The sequence below is a fragment of the Neomonachus schauinslandi genome, chromosome 5 (genome assembly GCF_002201575.2).
Source record: "Neomonachus schauinslandi chromosome 5, ASM220157v2, whole genome shotgun sequence".
NCBI lineage: Eukaryota > Metazoa > Chordata > Mammalia > Carnivora > Phocidae > Neomonachus > Neomonachus schauinslandi.
Window position 1 is genome coordinate 161,052,850 of NC_058407.1, and position 19,638 is coordinate 161,072,487.

General features: G+C 41.3%; 1 pseudogene; it reads right to left on the reverse strand.

Annotated features, from left to right (window-relative positions):
• Nucleotides 1-621: 621 nt before the first annotated feature.
• LOC110589930 lies at nucleotides 622-1,776 on the reverse strand (annotated as a pseudogene).
• Between the last annotated feature and the right edge of the window lie 17,862 nt (nucleotides 1,777-19,638).

Sequence of the window (19,638 nt, forward strand, 5' to 3'; positions counted from 1 at the left end):
TTTAGGCACACTGAATTTGAGCCTTGGTCTTCATGAAGATACTACAGCTTACATAGGAAACTATAAATATATAAGACTCCAGGAAAAAAAAGTCAAAATACGTATTATTTAACATTCTGTAGGCCTAGAAAACTTTTGAGGGGAGGAAAAAGGATAGCCAACTGAATCTTCACTTAAGAATACAGAACTATGGGGGTGCCTGGCTGGCTCAGTTGGCAGAGCATGTGACTCTTGATCTCAGGGTTGTGAGTTCAAGCCCCACGTTGGATGTAGAGATTACTTAAAAATGAAATCTTGAAAAAAAAAAAGAAAAAGAATACAGAACTATGAAAAATTGCTGGGTCAAAAGGGTGTGCCAAATGGAATCATAGTTTGTGAAATCATACAACTTAAATGTATTTTTAAAAGGAAAGAAAAAGTACCAAATAATTACAGTTCCTTCCAAAAAGGAAATATTAAATTAAGGGGAAAATATTCTAATAGTGTAAATGAGCCTGGCTCAGAAAGCAAACCAAACCATGTATCCAAGATTCTATCCATAAAAGTAAAGACATTACATCTTTAATATTAAGGAAATAGGCTATAAAAAAGTTAATTCTCAGACATGGTTTTAGTAAAAGCTCATTTGTGCTCCTTTGTGGGTGCATAATAAAGTTCCATGGGTTTGTGCACTTTCCAGTATTACTCATGGACCAATTCCAAAGAAAAGGAGCCATTTAATACAGTGAACTGCCCACTGGCTGTTGTTATGTAAACGGTATATTACTGCTTCCCACTGGCTGTATCGAGGTTCATCTGGTTTGGTTTTCCTTTGCTCCGAAGTTCTTCTGAAGCTGACCTCACAGCCAGGAACTTGGATAAGGGATCAACAGCAGCATAATCTTGTCTGTGTGCTATCATCTTTTTCTGTGAGTGTGGGATGACGCCTGAATCCTTAGTCAGTTTCACTAGCACCATCCAGTACTGGATCAATTGCCACGGTTGCATTGCTGTTATCAAGCTCGCGCCAGGAATCATCAGATGTTTTGGTCCGTTTGGTACTAGGTCCTACCACAGTGGGAACTGTCTCCACTGTCTTCTGCTCCACTTCCATTTTCAATCTGCTGTTTCTTGCCTCACTGTAATCTGTAGTCCTTCCTCAATGCTCTCACTGAGTGCTTGCTGATTATCGTGCTTGTTGATCCTGGCTAGTACTCTCTCTTGATGAACTTCATACTGATCACAACTTGGATAAATTTTGCTGATGAGTGCATTGAAGTTTGGGTCTGGCCTTAGTGATCTTTCAGAAACTAGCTTTTTCCGACAGGTAGGATATTCTTCGTTTGTTTTAAAGATTTATTGATTTATTTATTTTAGAGAGAGCATGAGCAGGGAGGGACAGAGGGAGAAGGAGAGAGAGAATCCCAAGCAGACTCCATGCTGAGCACAGAGCCTGACTTGGGGCTCGATCTCATGACCCTGAGATCAAGACCTGAGCCAAAACCAAGAGTCGGACACTCAACCAACTGCACCACCCAGGCGCTCCAGGACAATCTTTATTGCCATTTCCAAGGGCTGTAATAGTGCAGTCTGCACGAAAACGATGTAAACACTCCTTTGCAGTCATGGTGTTCTTCAACATATCCAAACAAATTGGGCACATTAATTCACTGTGTAGACTTGGAGATGAAATCATAATTTCTAAGCCATCCGTTATTGCCTCCTGAGGTGTTCATTGTAATTCATACAAACTGAGTTCCCATGTTCTGCTTATGGTTGAGTTCCACTTGTCTGCATAGCGTGAGACCTCGCAGGTCCTGCCTCAGCCCAGGACTTGCTGGCCACAGCCAGACCCAGATTCAGGTATGAGCCTCCCAGTATCAAAACATATTTCTTAATGAAAAATGGCCTGAAATGAAAGTTAGTGCTAGATCTGGACACTGAAATTTAGGAAAAGCTAAGAGGCATCTACTCATTTTTCAGCCAGAAGACTATTTTATAACTGACTTTCAAATCCTGTATCTATAGGAATCATTAAGAGTCTGAAGGATAACTTTAAAATTTTCAACTAAACTACACTGAAGTAATATTCATGAATTTGGGGATTTGTGAAGGTCTCAGGACTGGACCTGTGAATACCAAGAAACTACTCTAGGTTCGAATCCCAAAGTTGCCTCATCACAGAGACAGTATTTTTAAAATCTTGCCAATGGGGCTCCTGGGTGGCTCAGTTGGTTAGGCGACTGCCTTAGGCTCAGGTCTTGATCCTGGAGTCCTGGGATCGAGTCCCGCATTGGGCTCCCCACTCAGCAGGGAGTCTGCTTCTCCCTCTGACCCTCCCCACTCTCATGCTCTCTCTATCTCATTCTCTCTCTCAAATAAATAAATAAAATCTTTAAAAAAAAAATCTTGCCATTAACTCTCACCTTGCTCCCCTACCCCATAAGGCTTTTGTTTGGGAGAGTACAAATCAGTTCAAAGAGACTGTATTGAAGGGTGCCTGGGTGGCTCAGTTGGTTAAGCGACTGCCTTTGGCTCAGGTCATGATCCCGGAGTCCCAGGATTGAGTCCCGCATGGGGCTCCCTGCCCGGCATGGGGTCTGCTTCTCCCTCTGACCGTACCCCCTCTCGTGCTCTCTCTCTCTCAAATAAATAAAATAAAATCTTTAAAAACAAAACAAAACAAAACAAAAAACAAAGAGATTGTACTGAGGATGGAGGAAGTGGAATGGCAACCTCAAGAGTTGGAGTACTGGGGATGGCCTCTGGGGTTGGATTCAGTGAGGGTCTGGGACCTGTGATTTACTGCCACGTGACTCCTGAGAAAGTCCAGCCCGCCCAGGGAGCTGGCAGGGGGCTGGGTGCTGTAGAAGCTGAACGGTGTGGTGGCTGGGGAGCCATGTGGCCCAAAGCCCTGCCAAATAATCCTACATCGTTGTATGACTCAAGACAGGGAGCAACAGGGACAAATGGGATTTATCTGATACCCTTAAAGGGACCGGCACAAAGTAAGGGCTTCAGTGAACGTTTAGAACAAATGGAGTAATATGATGTTTCTTGAATTTCCATAGCATACGTCAAAATAATACTCCTTGTATTTCTATCAAAGAAGTTTCTTTTGGGCCCTCCTTTCCTCAGTGTCCGTGGATTTTGCTCGCTGAGGGCATTTCTACTTCGGCACCGGGCATACCAGTCACAAAATTCCCATTGCATCAATTTCACTGTCCGAATTACAGAAAAGTACATACTACTTGAGCACCGCAAAAAATATCACAGCACCATCTAGAAATGGTTTCAGCCCGTTTTTAAAGCATTCTCCGGTACAATATTTTAGCGCAGCTGAGATATTTGGAGAATCCCTTGGAAGTCTGTGATAAAGGAATGTGACCAGTATTTTTCAGTTCACTCAGCCTAATCACTAAATGATTAATAATACAAGTCATTTCTGTGCCTCTAGGTATATGTGTGATTTCGAACATGGCAGATCCTTAAGGTAGCGTGAAGAAGGGAGATTGAATAGTCTCCCTCTGCTGTGAACAAATCTGCCAGACAGATGAGCTGGAGAAGGTCATTCAGCCTCTCCGAGCTACAGTTTCTCATTTGGGCTCCGAATTAAATATCACTAAGGTTCTTTCCAATGTAAAGAGAATGCTATTTGCTATTCAGAGACCTGGATTTTAGTCCTGGCTTTGCCAGTTATTAGCTGTGTGACCTTGGGCAAGATATAAAACCTCTTTCAACTTTGACTTCTCACTTGTAAAATGGAGATAATAACACTTCCCAGGTTATTCCGAGGGCCAAATAAACCAATATATGGGATAATACTTTCTAATAAATCATGAGGTAATAAATTAGTGCAGAGGTATCAATTTTTATTTTTATTTTATTATTTATTTTTATTTTTATTTTTAAAGATTTTATTTATTTATTTGAGAGAGAGAATGAGACAGAGAGAGAGAGAGCATGAGAGGGGGGAGGGTCAGAGAGAGAGGCAGACTCCCTGATGAGCAGGGAGTCCGATGCAGGACTCAATCCCGGGACTCCAGGATCATAACCTGAGCCGAAGGCAGTCGCTTAACCAACTGAGCCACCCAGGCACCCCTCAATTTTTATTTTTAAGAGTAGCTGATCATAGGGGTGCCTGGGTGGCTCAGTGGGTTAAACATCTGACTCTTAATTTTGGCTCAGGTCATGACCTCAGGGTTGTGAAATGGAGCCCTGTGGCAGACTTTGTCTGCTCAGTGCAGACCTGCTTGAGATTCTCTCTCTTCCTCTGCCCCTCCCCCTGCTCGTGCTCTCTAAATAAATAAATAAGTAAATAAATAAATAAATAAAATCTTTTTTTAAAAAAGTAACTGATCATAAAGCAAAACAAAATAAGTTTTTTTAAAAAAAGATTTTATTTATTTATTTGACAGAGAGAGAGACAGCAAGAGCAGGAACACAAGCAGGGGGAGTGGGAGAGGGAGAAGCAAGCTTCCCACCGAGCAGGGAGCCCGATGCGGGACTCGATCCCAGGACCCTGGGATCATGACCTGAGCCAAAGGCAGACACTTAACGACTGAGCCACCCAGGCGCCCCAAATAAAACAGTTTTTATTTGTGGTTTTGGTTTCTTCAAAAGTCACGAAAACAGGAAAATTATAAATGTACTTACTGGGCCTTTATAGCAACAGGCACTCAGTTTAAAATATTCATGACTTATAATATATAAAATGGTGCACTCTGGGAGTGCTTGGCCATGGTGAAGGAATAGAGCCTATCAGTTCTGATACAGAGGAGCACTGGGACCTGAGCCAACACTAAGGAACAGTGGGCTTACTGGTTTCCAGCAAAGGCACAAAACACAACACATCAGGTGGCCATGAAACACTTTGCTTCTTGGGACCTAAAAAAAATCATACTTTTCCCTGGGTACAATCCGTAAAGATTCAAATTATATACAACAATTTTGATGGACTCTAGAGTGTGGGGGGGAGTGGAGGGAGGGATAATTTTAAGTAAAAAGAAATCTGCTTAACTATTCCATGACCTGAGTAATTTAGGCATGCAATGCATTGAAATGAAGTTGCAAGTCCCAGTACCATGGACTGACATTCTTGATAATGCATTTTCTTCTACCAAGAGTCTGTAGACTGCTCCATGGGATCCCAGTATTCTTCAGAAGCTGCAGCAGAGCCAGGAGACAATTCCCAAGGGTTATTAGAGTTTGGATGTATGTGTTGGGTGGGATTATATAATATTGTATCTATCTGGGATATATGATTATTAACTCATGTCAATTAGTTATTGAGTTATCGACTAATTGATTCAGCCTTTAGTGGGAGCCTACTATGTGCTAGGCTTTGTGCCAGGAGTTGGAAGCACAAAGTTTAGTAGGACTGGTCTTGATCTCAACTAGTTCACAGTGTGATGCAGGAGAATGATATAAAAACAGATACTGTGCTTATAACTCAAGGTGTTAACTGCGTACATCTGGATTCTACCACTTCTGTTTATTCTTTCTGAGTCTCAGCTTTCTCATCTGTGAAAGGCAAGTAATAACACTTCCCTTACAGCATGTGCATAGTTGTTTGTGTAGATCCTGGCTTCTGATATGTTCTTGTTCCCCTCCCCCACATGGAGAATTGTTTGGTGATGGGAGAAGGCTGTGCTCTCTTTTTGAGGGACTGATGCCATATAGCTTTTCAGGTTACAAGGAAAAGCTGGGCAACCTGAAGACTGGGAGACTTCTTGTCAGGAATTCTAGTATCCAGCCAGCTACTCTCTCATTTTGGGGGTCTTTATTACTCTCTCTGATTTCCATCATCAGCCTTTTTTGGGTTTTGATTGGATCCGTTAGTCACCATCCAATGGAAAACCCACAACTGAAAGACTCAGTTAGAGAGGAGAAGACTCACTATCCAGTATAAAAGACCCACCAAAGGTGAAGACTCTGGCTGAGAGAAGTCTGTCTAGCATAGCTAGACATTTTTTTTCAAAGGCCAATATGAATAAAGGCTGATATTTTTCTTTCTTTGTAAGTTTTTTTTTAAGATTTTATTTATTTATTTGACAGAGAGACAGTGAGAGAGGGAATACAAGCAGGGGGAGTGGGAGAGGGAGAAGCAGGCTTCCCACTGAGCAGGGAGCCTGATGCAGGGCTCCATCCCAGGTGACCTGAGTCGAAGGCAGATGCTTAATGACTGAGCCACCCAGGCGCCCCTCTTTGTAAGTGTTTATTTTAATTCCAGTTAGTTTTATTTTAATTCCATACAGTGTTATATTAGTTGCAGGTATACAATATAGTAATTCAACTCTTCCATACATCACCCTGTGCTCCTCACAACAAGTGTACTCCTTAATCTCCATCACCTTTTAACCCATCCACCCAGCCACCTACCCTCTGGTAACCCATCAGTTTGTTCTCTATTATTAAGAGGCTGTTTCTTGCTTTGTCTCTCTCATCTTTTCCCTTTACTTGTTTGTTTTGTTTCTTAAGTTCCACATATGAGTGAAATCATATGGTATTTGTCTTTCTCTGACTGACTTATTTCGCTTAGCATAATACTCTCTAGCTCCATCCATGTCATTACAAAGAACAAGATTTCATTCTTTTGTATGGCTGAGTAATATTCCATTGCATATATATACCACATCTTCTTTATGCATTAATCAGATGATGGACATTTGGGCTCTACATAACTTGGCTATTATAGATAATGCTGCTGTAAACATCGGGGTGCATTTATCCCTTTGAATTAGTATTTTTGTATTTTTTGGGTAAATACCTAGTAGTGCAATTGCTGGATTATAAGGTAGTTCTATTTTTAACTTTCTGAGGAACCTCCATATTATTTTCCAGAGTGGCTGCCCCAGTCTGCATTGCCACATCCTCGCCCATACCTGTTTCTTGTGTGTTGATTTTTTTTTTTAATGGTTAAAATATCAAGCTCTTCATTTTTTTTTAACTTTTTTTTTAAAGATTTTATTTATTTATTCATGAGAGACAGAGAGAGAGAGAGAGAGAGAGAAGCAGAGGGAGAAGCAGGCTTCCCGCTAAGCAGGGAGCCCGATGCGGGACTCGATCCCAGGACCCTGGGATCATGACCTGAGCCGAAGGCAGACGCTTAACCATCTGAGCCACCCAGGAGCCCTCTTGTGTGTTGATTTTAGCCATGCTGACAGGTGTGAGGTTGATACCTCTCTGTAGTTTTGATTTGTATTTCCCTGATGATGAGTGGTGTTGAGCATCTTTTTGTGTGTCTATTGGCAATCTGTATGTATTCTTTGGAGAAATGTCTGGTCATGTCTTCTGACAATTTTTAAACTGGACTATTCATTTTTGGGGTGTAGAGTTGTGTAAGTTCTTTATATATTTTAGATACTAACCCTATAGCAGATATGTCCTTGGCAAATATCTTCTCCCATTCTGTAGGTTGCCTTTAGTTTTGTTGATTGTTTCCTTCACTGTGCAGACGCTTTTTATTTTGATGAAGTCCCAATAGTTTATTTTGCTTTTTTTCCCCTTGCCTCAGAAGACATATCTAGAAAAATGCTGCAATGGCCGATGTCAAAGAGGTTGCTGACTGTGTTTCCCTCTAGGATTTTAATGGTTTCCTGTCTCACGTTTAGGTCTTTAATCCATTTTTTTTTAAGATTTTATTTATTTATTTGAGACAGAGAGAATGAGAGAGAGAGCACATGAGAGGGGGGAGGGTCAGAGGGAGAAGCAGGCTCCCTGCCGAGCAGAGAGCCCGATGCGGGACTCGATCCAGGGACTCCAGGATCATGACCTGAGCCGAAAGCAGTCGCCCAACCAACTGAGCCACCCAGGCGCCCGGTCTTTAATCCATTTTGAATTTATTTTTATGTATGATGTAAGAAAGTGATCCAGTTTCATTCTTTCTCATGTTGCAGTCCAATTTTCCCAACACCATTTGTTGAAGAAATTGTCTTTTTCCCATTAGATATTCTTTCCTGCTTTGTTGAAGATTAATTGGCTATATAATTGTGGGTTTATATCTGGATTTTCTGTTTTATTCTATTGATCTGTATGTCCATTTTTGTGCCAGTATCATACTGTTTTGATTACTACAGCTTTGTAATAGAGCTTACATCTGGAATTGTGATGCCTCCAGCTTTGCTTTTCTTTTCCAAGGTTGCTTTGGCTATTCAGGGTCTTCTGTGGTTCCATACAGATTTTAGGATTGTTTGTTCTATTTCTGTGAAAAATGCTGTTGGTATTTTGATAGGGGTTGCATTAAATGTGTAGATTGCTCTGGGTAGTAGGGACATTTTAACAGTATTTGTTCTTCCAACCCATGAGCATGAAATGTTTTTCCATTTTTTGGTGTCTACTTCAATTTCTTTCATCAGTGTTTTATAGTTTTCAGAGTATGGGTCTTTCACCTCTTTGGTTAGGTTTATTCCTAGGTATCTTACTATTTTGGATGCAATTGTAAAACGAGATTTTCTTAATTTCTTTTATTGGTGTATAGAAGTGTAACAGATTTGTGTACAATGATTTTGTATCCTATAACTTAATGAATTCACTTACAGTTCTAACAGTTTTCTGGTGTAGTCTTTGGGTTTTCTATATAGAATATCATGTCATCTGCAAATAGTGAAATGTTTACTTCTTCCTTACCAATTTGGATGTCCTTTATTTCTTTTTGTTGTCTGCTGTGGCTAGAACTTCTAGTACTACGTTGAATAAAAGTGGTGAGTGGACAGCCTTGTCTTCTTCCTGACCTCAGGGGAAAAGCTCTCAGTTTTCCCCAATTGAGTATGATATCCGTTGTGAGTTTTTCTCTCTTTTTTTTTTTTAAAGATTTTATTTATTTATTTATTTGACAGAGAGAGAGATAGCGAGAGCAGGAACACAAGCAGGGGGAGTGGGAGAGGGAGAAGCAGGCTTCTTGCCGAGCAGGGAGCCCGATGTGGGACTCGATCCCAGGACCCTGGGATCATGACCTGAGCCGAAGGCAGACACTTAACGACTGAGCCACCCAGGTGCCCCCGTTGTGGGTTTTTCATGTAAGGCCTTTATTATGTTGAGCTATGTTCCCTCTAGACCTATTTCATTGAGGGTTTTTATCACGAATGGATGTTGTACTTTGTCAAATGCTTTTTCTGTATGTATTGAAATGATCATATGGTTCTTACCCTTTCTCTTATTGATCTGATGTGTCACATTGATTGATTTGTGAATATTGAACCACGCTTGCAATCCAGGAATAAATCCCACTTGATCGTGGTGAATGATTTTTTTTAATGTATTGTTGGATTCAGTTTGCCAGTATTTTATTGTGAACTTTTGCAACTATGTTCATCACAGATATTGGCCTGTAGTTCTCTTTTTCAGTGGTGTCTTTATCTGGTTTTGGTATCATGGTAATGCTGGCCTCATAGAATGAATTTGGAAGTTTTCCTTCCTTTTCTATTTTTTGGGATAGTTTTAGAAGAATAGGTATTAACTCTTCTTTTTTTTTAAAGATTTTATTTATTTATTTGAAAGAGAGATAGAGAGCACAAAAAGGCAGAGAGGCAGGCAGAGGGAGAGGGAGAAGCAGGCTCCCCGCAGAGCAGGGAGCCCGATGCAGGGCTCGATCCCAGGACCCTGGGACCATGACCTGAGCCGAAGGCAGACGCTTAAGGACTGAGCCACCCGGGTGCCCCGGTATTAACTCTTCTTTAAATGTTTGGTAGAATTCCCCTGTGAAGCCATCTGGTCCTGGACTTTTGTTTGTTGGGAGTTTTTTGGTTACTGACTCAATTTCTTTGCTGGTTATTGGTCTGTTCAAATTTCCTACTTCTTCCTGTTTCAGTTTTGGTAGTTTATATGTTCCAGGAATTTACTGATTTCTTCTACATTGTCCAATTTGTTGGCATATAATTTTTCACAATATTCTCTCATGATTATTTTTATTTCTGTAGTGTTGGTTGTTATTTCTCCTCTCTCATTTGTGATTTTATTTGAGTTCTTTCTCTTTTTTTCTTGACAAGTCTGACCAGAGGTTTATAAATTTCATTGTTCTTTTTTTTTTATTTAAAGATTTTTATTTATTTATTATTGAGAAAGAGAGAATGATAGAGAGAGAGCATGAGAGGGAGGAGGGTCAGAGGGAGAAGCAGGCTCCCCGCTCGGAGCCCGATGCGGGACTCGATCCCGGGACTCCAGGATCATGACCTGAGCCGAAGGCAGTCGCTTAACCAACTGAGCCACCCAGGCGCCCTCATTGTTCTTTTTTTAAAAAAATCAACTCCTGGCTTCACTGATGTGTTGTATATATATTTTGTAGTTTGTATATCATTTATTTCTGCTGTAATATTTATTATTTCCTTCAGCTTGTTTTAGGTTTTATTTGTTGTTCTTTTTCTAGCTTCTTTAGATGTAAGGTTAGGTTGTTTATTTGAGATTTTTCTTGCTTGTTGAGGTAAGCCTGTAGTGCTAGAAACTCCCCTCTTAGACCCACTTTTGCTGCATCCCAGAGGTTTTGGACCATGGTGTTTTCATTTTCATTAAGGATGCTATTTTTCAAAAAGTACAATAAGGGGAGTGTAAATGACTTGTAAGCTTCTGGCTGTAAGACACAGACCTGAGAACGGAATAGTTTGTTGATTTGGGGACACTCACAATAGCTACTCGAAATTGTTCACATAAAATGTGCTTTACATGGTCCCTTATTTTATCCTCACAGCAACCCAATGAGAGTGAGGATTATTACACTTAAGAGACAAGATAATTGAGACTTACAGATCTTAATGAAGTTGTTTCAGTGCAAGAAACAGGATATGATGGAGTAAGTTCTGTTGGACTCCCAAGCCCCTGTGATGTCATGGGGGCTTTCCCCTCTGAGACGTAAACAGGAAACCTTTTCTGAAGTCAGTACCTGCACTAGTTACATTTCTTATTGCACATTGGTTTATTTTTATCTTTAGGACATTCAGGGAATTGCTTATTTTGCTTCCTTCTTCACAGTGGCTAATGGTTTATGATGTAGAAAGAGATATAAGTATAGATATAAGAGTGTGTGCTGGGGAGTGGTAGACATACAGTTATTCCCTGTGCTGTCCCAAGGAGGCCTGGGAGCAGTGACACCTAACAGCTGTGAGCAGGCCTAGTGCCCAGATCTTAGCTTCTAAATACTACTCCCCACTGAAAGTAAAACAGAGTTCCTTGAGAAATGACTAATTTCAGACAAGGCTTGGACAGAGAAGGTATAAGATGGACCTGGAAATTTTTGTTGTGAAGAAAATGTTCAAGTAATGATGGGAACATGCCAGAAAGACACAGAAGGGGGGTGCCTGCATGGCTCAGTCGGTTAAGTGTCCGACTCTTGATTTTGGCTCAGGTCATGATCTCAGGGTCGTGAGATCAAGCCCCATGTCAGGCTTCTCACCCAGTGAGGAGTCTGTTTGAGATTCACTCCCTCTGCCTATCCCCTCACTTGCACTTAACTCTCCTGCTCTCTCTCTAAAATAAATAAATCTCTTTTTTTTATAGATTTTATTTATTTATTTGACAGAGAGAGAGACAGCGAGAGAGGGAACACAAGCAGGGGGAGTGGGAGAGGGAGAAGCAGGCTTCCCGCGGAGCAGGGAGCCCGATGCGGGGCTCGATCCCAGGACCCTGGGATCATGACCTGAGCCGAAGGCAGACGCTTAATGACTGAGCCACCCAGGCGCCCCTAAAATAAATAAATCTTAAAAAAAAAAAAAAGACAAAGAAGGTATGTTGAAGGAGCTCCTACTTGCCAAATCTGGGACAATTTGACCATCAAAGTAAATAATGATAATAACTTGTTAAAACCAATTGAAAAATATAGGCATTCATGATCTAAATAATGAACAAATAAACTCTTCTTCATATAGTAGAATGTAGATTACCAAACACAGAGGAAAACAAGAGGGGCTAGAGATAGGAGAAAGTCAAACAAGTATAGTGGAAGCCAAAAGAAAGAATTGCATTGGGAAGGCAGGGGTGGTCAAGGACATTGACTATTCCTGACAGGACAAGCAAGGTAAATTCTAGAAAGGATCTGGCAGATCTGGGCCATGGAGGTCACTGGCGAGAACTGACTGGGTGGGTTGAAGAGGGAATGGGAAGTGAGAAAGCAGAGACAGCAAGCACAGACAACTCCATGAAGAAGTTTGGCTGTGAAGTGGGGGAAAGAGGAGGATAGCAACAGGGGAACACGTTGAGTTTAGGAAGGGCTTTTTATTTTATTTTTTATTTATTTATTTATTTATTTATTTATTTATTTATTTATTTATTTATTATTCATGAGAGGCAGAGCGAGAGAGAAAGGCAGAGGGAGAAGCAGGCTCCCAAGGAGCAGGGAGCCCGATGCGGGACTCGATCCCAGGACCCTGAGATCGTGACCTGAGCCGAAGGCAGACGCTTAACCATCTGAGCCACCCAGGCGCCCAAGGGAGGGCTTTTTAAAATGGAAGAAACATGAGTAGTTTAAATGCTAATGGGAAGGAACTAAAAAAGAAGGATGGATTAAAGATACAGGAAAGTGGGAAAACATTTGATGTGAGGTTCCAGAGGTGAGAGGGGGTCCACCAGATGGGGGTTAACGCTTGCTTTATAGCCTGAGTGAAAAAAATGAAATAAAGGATAGTAGGTAGATTTAGGGGCAAAAAGTTGAGGAAGTTTCTGTCTGATGGTTTCCAAGTTTTTGTGAAATAAGAGATGGAGTTACTGTCTGCAAGTGAGGGGCAGACTGCTGGGGCTAGGGACATGAAGAACACAGAAAAGCTTCTGAGGAACAGGGGAGATAAAAAGCTGGCTTGAGACATGCAGACCACTTCTTGGAAGCATCAAGTGTCCAGTGGAGGGTGGCAGTCTTGGAGTTATAGTGGCTCCAACCTTTGTGGTTATGATGGTCTTTCTCCTGTCCCTCTCAGACTGAGTCTGCAAACCTGGAAGACCCAGCTTCCTTTCTCTTCCTTCTACCCTCCCTTTCTTCTTTCTTCCTTTCTTTCCTTGGCAGGTGGAAATGATGTATCACGTACTGGTTATCAACTGATTGCCTCTAAGTTCCAAATTCACCCTCCAAGGCCTGCTCTGCAAACATGGAGGTCAGTCCTTTAAACGTTTCCTTTGCCAGCTAACGCAATACGAAACACTGTCAGTAGAGGATGCCAGAGAAACAGTGCAAGAGGAAGGGACTTTAGTTGTTGTTGTTCTGGTTCTGGTGTACTAATCTCCACAGGTAGAGAGCTTCCCAGCACCAGGCTGTGCATGGGGGTTAGCAGCACCTAATGGTCAGCAGGTTTCCCCAGGACTCCACTTGAGTGGTTTTCTAGTGGAGCACCTCCAGTGAGATACCTCTTAACAGTTTAACGTAGGACCCTGAAGGACAGGGACACCTGGGTGGCTCAGTTGGTTAAGCATCTGCCTTCTGCTCAGGTCATGATCCCAGAGTCCTGGGATTGAGTCCCACATCGGGATCCTTGCTCAGAGGGGAGCCTGCTTCTCTGCTTGTGCTCTCTCTCTCTCCCGACAAATAAATAAATAAATAATCTTAAAAAAAAAAAAGACCCTGAAGGATAGATTTCTAGCAAGTTCCAGAGGGCAGATTTCTAGCAACTCCACCAGTGCTGCCCTACAATGACTTCTCTGCCTTCAATAACCCACAACTGTGTCTCCTCCAAAAGGTCTGGATCTCAGGCCTGCGGGGCAGGGAATCCCTCCCTTGGGCACTCTATGTCAACCCAGGGATAGTAGCTACTCCTTATATCTGCTCTTCTTATATTCTTTAAGGTTCTTTTTACTTTTACTAGCCAGTCTTTCATTACTCTGATCCTCTGTTATAATAATTCTTTATATTAAACTTTACCTCTTCAAGTTCTGTGTGGTTTATGTCTCCTGATTAGACCCTGACAGACACAGAACTGGTATCAGGAGTCATAGCAGGTGATAGACCCACAAAGATGGGATTTGGTGACAAGTTTGGTCATGCTTTCACCCTTGTGCAGTGCTGAGCTCTTTGTCAGTGGAAAATGGGATGTGGGTAATTTATGACATGAAGTGACATCACAATTAATGAAGCTATCACTTGTTGTTTATTGTGATGAAATGCCAACTGAAACAAATACCTTGGAAGCTAAGTGGTTGCTGCACTTGACCTTTATGACAGTAATGATGACTAGGAAGACTATGGTGTGGGATGGGTGTACTCGAGCACTTACAGAGAGAAAAACCACAATCTCAAGTCTTTAACACTTAAGTCATGGTCTTCGAACCCAAGAGTTGTCATGACAGCCTTAAAAGAATTCCTTATTTCTTGTATCCATAGGGCTATTTTTGAAAATTGAATACAAATTTAAGTATGTGGGTTGCTGAATTACAACAAGAATTTACAGTCTTACCAAATGAAAGTAAAAAATTCCCACGTGAAACTAGGGAATTATGTAAAAGTTGAGGCATCACTTGGTAGAGAATATGATCCTAAAACTTGGAATAGGAACATCTATTTGGACCCAGATGAAACTGCAAATCTTTCATGGAACCTGAGAAGCCAAAGGTGAATTATGCATTATTATTAATTTACTGCCTCTCAGCTCAGAGCCGTTCTTTATTGCCAGCTCTGCAGAAATAAAGATGGGCCCTTTAAATATGTGTCCTTGGCCAGCTGGTATAATGATCAGCTTTGTCAGTACAGGGTAACAGAGAAGACATTGCAGGAAGTTTCCCTTCTTGCTTCTGATCTGTTCCTGTTGGCTGACTTCTGTGACATGGGCAGTTAGTTTCTCTAGTATCCAGCTCCTGCCTGATGGGTGGCTTCCCTATCCTGGATGCTCGTTCCACTCAGTCGCGTAGGCTAGAAACTTCAGAGTCGTATGAAACTTCTCCGTTTCCCTTGCTGTCCTATATATTGATCATCAGATCAAGTTGATTCTGTCTGCTGAATATTTCTCATCCTCTATTCCCTCCATCCCTATCCTTAGCCCCCTCTCAATTCCCCTTCCCACTGCTTCAGTTGAAGCTTCACTTAGAGGATTTGGATAGCTCCAAACCTAGGGCCTCTGCCTGTATTTTCACTTCAAATTAATTCATTCTCCACACTTCAGACAGAGCGATTTTACTAAAATAAAATCTGATCTCGTCATCCCCTGGCTTAAATTCTTCAAATGGGTTCCCATTTTTTACAGCAGTGGTCTCTATACTTTGTTCCTGCACCCCATCAGTAAAATGTTTTTGGCCATGCAACCACAATGTATGTACATTAAGTTATATACATGTTCTACTCGAAATTATGAATATAAAATATATACAAAAAGAGGAATGAAAATGGGCAGTGTAAAAAGAAATATAAATAGAATTTCTAGTATTTTCTTCCTATGCCTCAATAGTTATTTTTGGAGTCTCCTGGGGAGTGTTTGCTTACTTCAGCTACCACTAATTAATTGGTCAAAAGAACTGCTTAGCTGGGGGCGCCTGGGTGGCTCAGTCGTTAAGCGTCTGCCTTCGGCTCAGGTCATGATCCCAGGGTCCTGGGATCGAGTCCCACATCGGGCTCCCTGCTCTGCGGGAAGCCTGCTTCTCCCTCTCCCACTCCCCCTGCTTGTGTTCCTGCTCTCGCTGTGTCTCTCTCTGTCAAAAAAATAAATAAAATCTTTTAAAAAAACCGCTTAGCTGAAATAAGTCAATCAGAGAAAGACATGTATCATATGATCTCACTGATATGAGGAATTCTTAATCTCAGGAAACAAACTGAGGGTTGCTGGAGTGGTGGGGCCTGGGAGGGAGGGGGTGGCTGTGTGATAGACATTGGGGAGGGTATGTGCCATGGTGAGCACTGTGAATTGTATAAGACTGATGAATCACAGACCTGTACCTCTGAAACAAATAATACATTATATGTTAAAAAAAAAAAAGAAGAAGAAGATAGTAGGAAGGGAAAAATGAAGGGGGGGAAATCAAAGGGGGAGACCAACCATGAGAGACTATGGACTCTAAGAAACAAACTAAGGGTTCTAGAGGGGAGGGGGGTGGGGGGATGGGTAAGCCTGGTGATGGGTATTGAGGAGGGCACGTTCTGCATGCAGCACTGGGTGTTATGCACAAACAATGAATCATGGAACACTACATCAAAAACTAATGATGTAACGTATGGTGATTAACATAACATAATAAAATAAAATTTAAAACAAAACAAACAAGAAAAAGAACTGCTTAGCTTAACATACAAAGCCCTCATGATAACTCTTCTTTAACATTAAAACTGGGCTTAAGACTTATGCCATCTTCTTTACTTTTCTGTTGGAAATTGGAGACTTCTATCCATGGTCCCGTAGTCCTTTTTTCATCTTTTTTTCCATAGCAGTTTTCATCTGTGGCAGCTTCAGAGTCTCTACCTCAGAAGACTTAGAGGCAGGAATTGGGTGGAGGTAGTTGGGTTTGGAGGGGGTTGTGGCTACCTGATTCTATAGTGATTTATCTGGCATGACTTTAGTGAAGGGATGTTGAAGGTGATAAGGCTATTGAAGCTTCCCAGCACCCACCTCTTGGCAAATCCCAGAGATTGGTGCAGGGCTGTCAGGGTCTGTTGGTAGAGGACTCATCAGGAAGGAAGAAAACCACAGCACACATGTCTGGTTCAAGAGTCATGGGCCAGGGTCAAGGGAAAAGTAATTCTGAGAGGCCTGCTTAGTCTGTTCCTCTCATCATCCATCATCCTCCAGGCCACAGTCATGTTAGACTCGTTATAGAGGCAGACAGGACCAGACCTTGCCATGGCAAGCCATTTAGGATGTGTAGTGGGATGCCTCTGGAGGGTTTGGAACCAGGGAATTACATGGTCTGATTCATGTTTTATACGCATGTTTTATACGTACCACTCTGGCTGTCTTGTGGAAACTAAATTGTAGAGGGACAGGTGGAAGTAGGGTTAGCTTTGTGTGGATATTGTGGCAGCAATGGGTCCTCAGGTGGGCCATAACCCTGGCAGTCATTGCTACACTGGGCCCCAACAATGCCATGAGATATAATTAAGTTTGTGCCACATCAGAGGAAGATCCACTGGAGTAGCCAAGAACACATGTGACACATGCCCTTGGCAGATCAGGATTTTACAGCAGATGGAGTTCCCAGAAAACAGGTGGGTAGGACAAAACCAATGACATTCTCCTAGGACCATGGTGGTGGCCTCATTTTTCATCTCCAGGCTAGCATTAGCATGGCCTGGGAAGCATGGGTTACACTTTTATTGCTATTTGCTTTCATCTGTCATTAAGAATTCACTTTTCGATTTGTATATATATGAATACACAATGAATATATGAGTATATGATATGTATATATCTTCACACAAACTTTCAATGTGAAAGAGATATTTGAATACCAAGAAATTGATAAGCTTCCTTGGGCTTTTGAAACCATCCCTGGAACAAACATCAAAGAAGAACAAAATATCATCACTAATGAAAATGGACAGAGAGGACCATGAGTCAATAGTACTTTGCACTTCAACCACCTGCCAAAAGAGCATCTCAAAGGGCTGCATATATCTGAATATCATATCCTTCCACATAGATCAGAAAGCTGTGTCATTACTACCTCTCTTAAGACCTAAGTATGACCCTTGTCAGGGTGAAATCAGCAGCTATTTCCCAAATCAAAGAGATATTGAATAACAGCTTTGGTCAGGAAATGGGTATTGCATTTGGCTTGTCATGACAAGTTCCTGGTCTGGCCAGATGGAATATTGCAGAAATATGTGTGTGTGAACACCCACGTGCACACAAGTGGGGGTGAGGGTGGGGAGTTGAGCTTGATAAAATCAGCAGGAGGCAGGCCAAGTAGGAGGGACATTGGCTTTGGCATCAGGCAAGATTCTGAGTCTGCCTTTACCAGCTGTGTGACTCTAGAAAATTAACAAATACCCATAGACCTCAGTTTCCTCTTCTGGAAAATGAATTTATAATTTCTACCTTGATGAGTTACATGTGGATTAGATTAACCAATATGTGCAAAGTATCTAGTATGTAATAGGTGCTGAGCAAATATTATTGCCTGTAACTCTTTCTTAATGACTGCTTAATTTAAAACAATTTAAAATGACTATTGTTTTTGAAAAAATAATTTGCAATTATATAAAATTCAAGTCATATACAAAAGTACAAAGAAGAAAGTAACAAATCATGAAATTTCCTACCACCAAAAGACAAAAAACAACAACCTGTTTTTAGCATTATGTGATAACCATTTCATACCTCTTTCTGTGCAAATATGTAATTTAACAGGTAGATAGACAAATAGATTAAAAATAACTTCACAGAGGTGCCTGGGTGGCTCAGTCAGTTGAGCTTCAACTCTTGATTTCAGCCCAGGTCATGATCTCAGGGTCATGAGGTTGAGCCCAGCATCAGGCTCCGAGCTGATCCCTCTGATCCTCTCCCCTGCTCTCTCTCTCTCTCAAATAAATAAATAAATAAATAAATAAATAAATAAAATCTTTTAAAAATAACTTTACATATTTTACATATATTTTAAATACATATGTTAACTTTAATTTTGCTTGATATAACAGAAGCAAATGAAACTAATGGTGGGGGATTTTCTGAACTTCAGATAAATGCTTATGCACAAGTGATATTTGTTTCTTCAAGATTCATTAAGGTTATATAAAAGATAATGAAATTTTAATGATGATTCTTTTTAATGTGCATTTTCATTTTAGCTCATATGTGCTTTATTTCCCGAGCTGGTGCATGTTTGAGAGTTTCTGCTTAATGATTTTATACATGGATGACATCTTTATGAGTGGAATATTCTAGATTCCCTTCCTTTGCACTATGACTCTAGTCTTCCTTCGAGCTATGACTTTAGTATCACCTCACACTGGCTGGCTAGCTGAAGATTTTTCTCATGTGAAGGTCATGCTTTCCTGCCCAAAAGCCTGTGGAATGCTTTCTTTATCCTTGAAGTTCAGTAACTTAGCCGGATTGACTCTGAGTCAGTCATTCTATATTAATTTTTCCAGGTATATGGTGTGCCCTTTGACTGCTGATTACATTCTTTTATATCTCTGCAAACTTTTCCTGTTTCATTTTTCACATTCTCTACCTCAGGGCCACCAGTTAACAACCTGGATTGCCTCTTTTTCTTTTTTTAAAAGATTTTTATTTATTTATTTATTTATTTATTTATTTATTTATTATTTGACACAGAGAGAGATTGAGCACAAGCAGGGGGAGCAACAGGCAGAGGGAGAAGGAGAACCAGGCTCCCCACTGAGCAGGGAGCCTGATGCGGGGCTTGATCATAGGACCCTGGGGTCATGACCTGAGCCAAAGGCAGATGCTTAACCAACTGAGCCACCCAGGCACCCTGGATTGTCTCTTTCTAATTTCCATAATCAATAATTTTTGGGGGGTGCTTTAATCTATTTCTTTTATCCTCTGAATTAACTTGATTATCTCAAGATTAATTTTTATTTTTGATCATATTGATTCTCTTCCTTGTTTCTAATTGACTAGATTTTTTTTTTAAGATTTTATTTATTTATTTGACAGAGAGAGACACAGCGAGAGAGGGAACACAAGCAGGGGGAGTGGGAGAGGGAGAAGCAGGCTTCCCGCTGAGCAGGGAGCCCGATGCGGGGCTCAATCCCAGGACCCTGGGATCACAACTGGAGCCGAAGGCAGACGCTTAACGACTGAG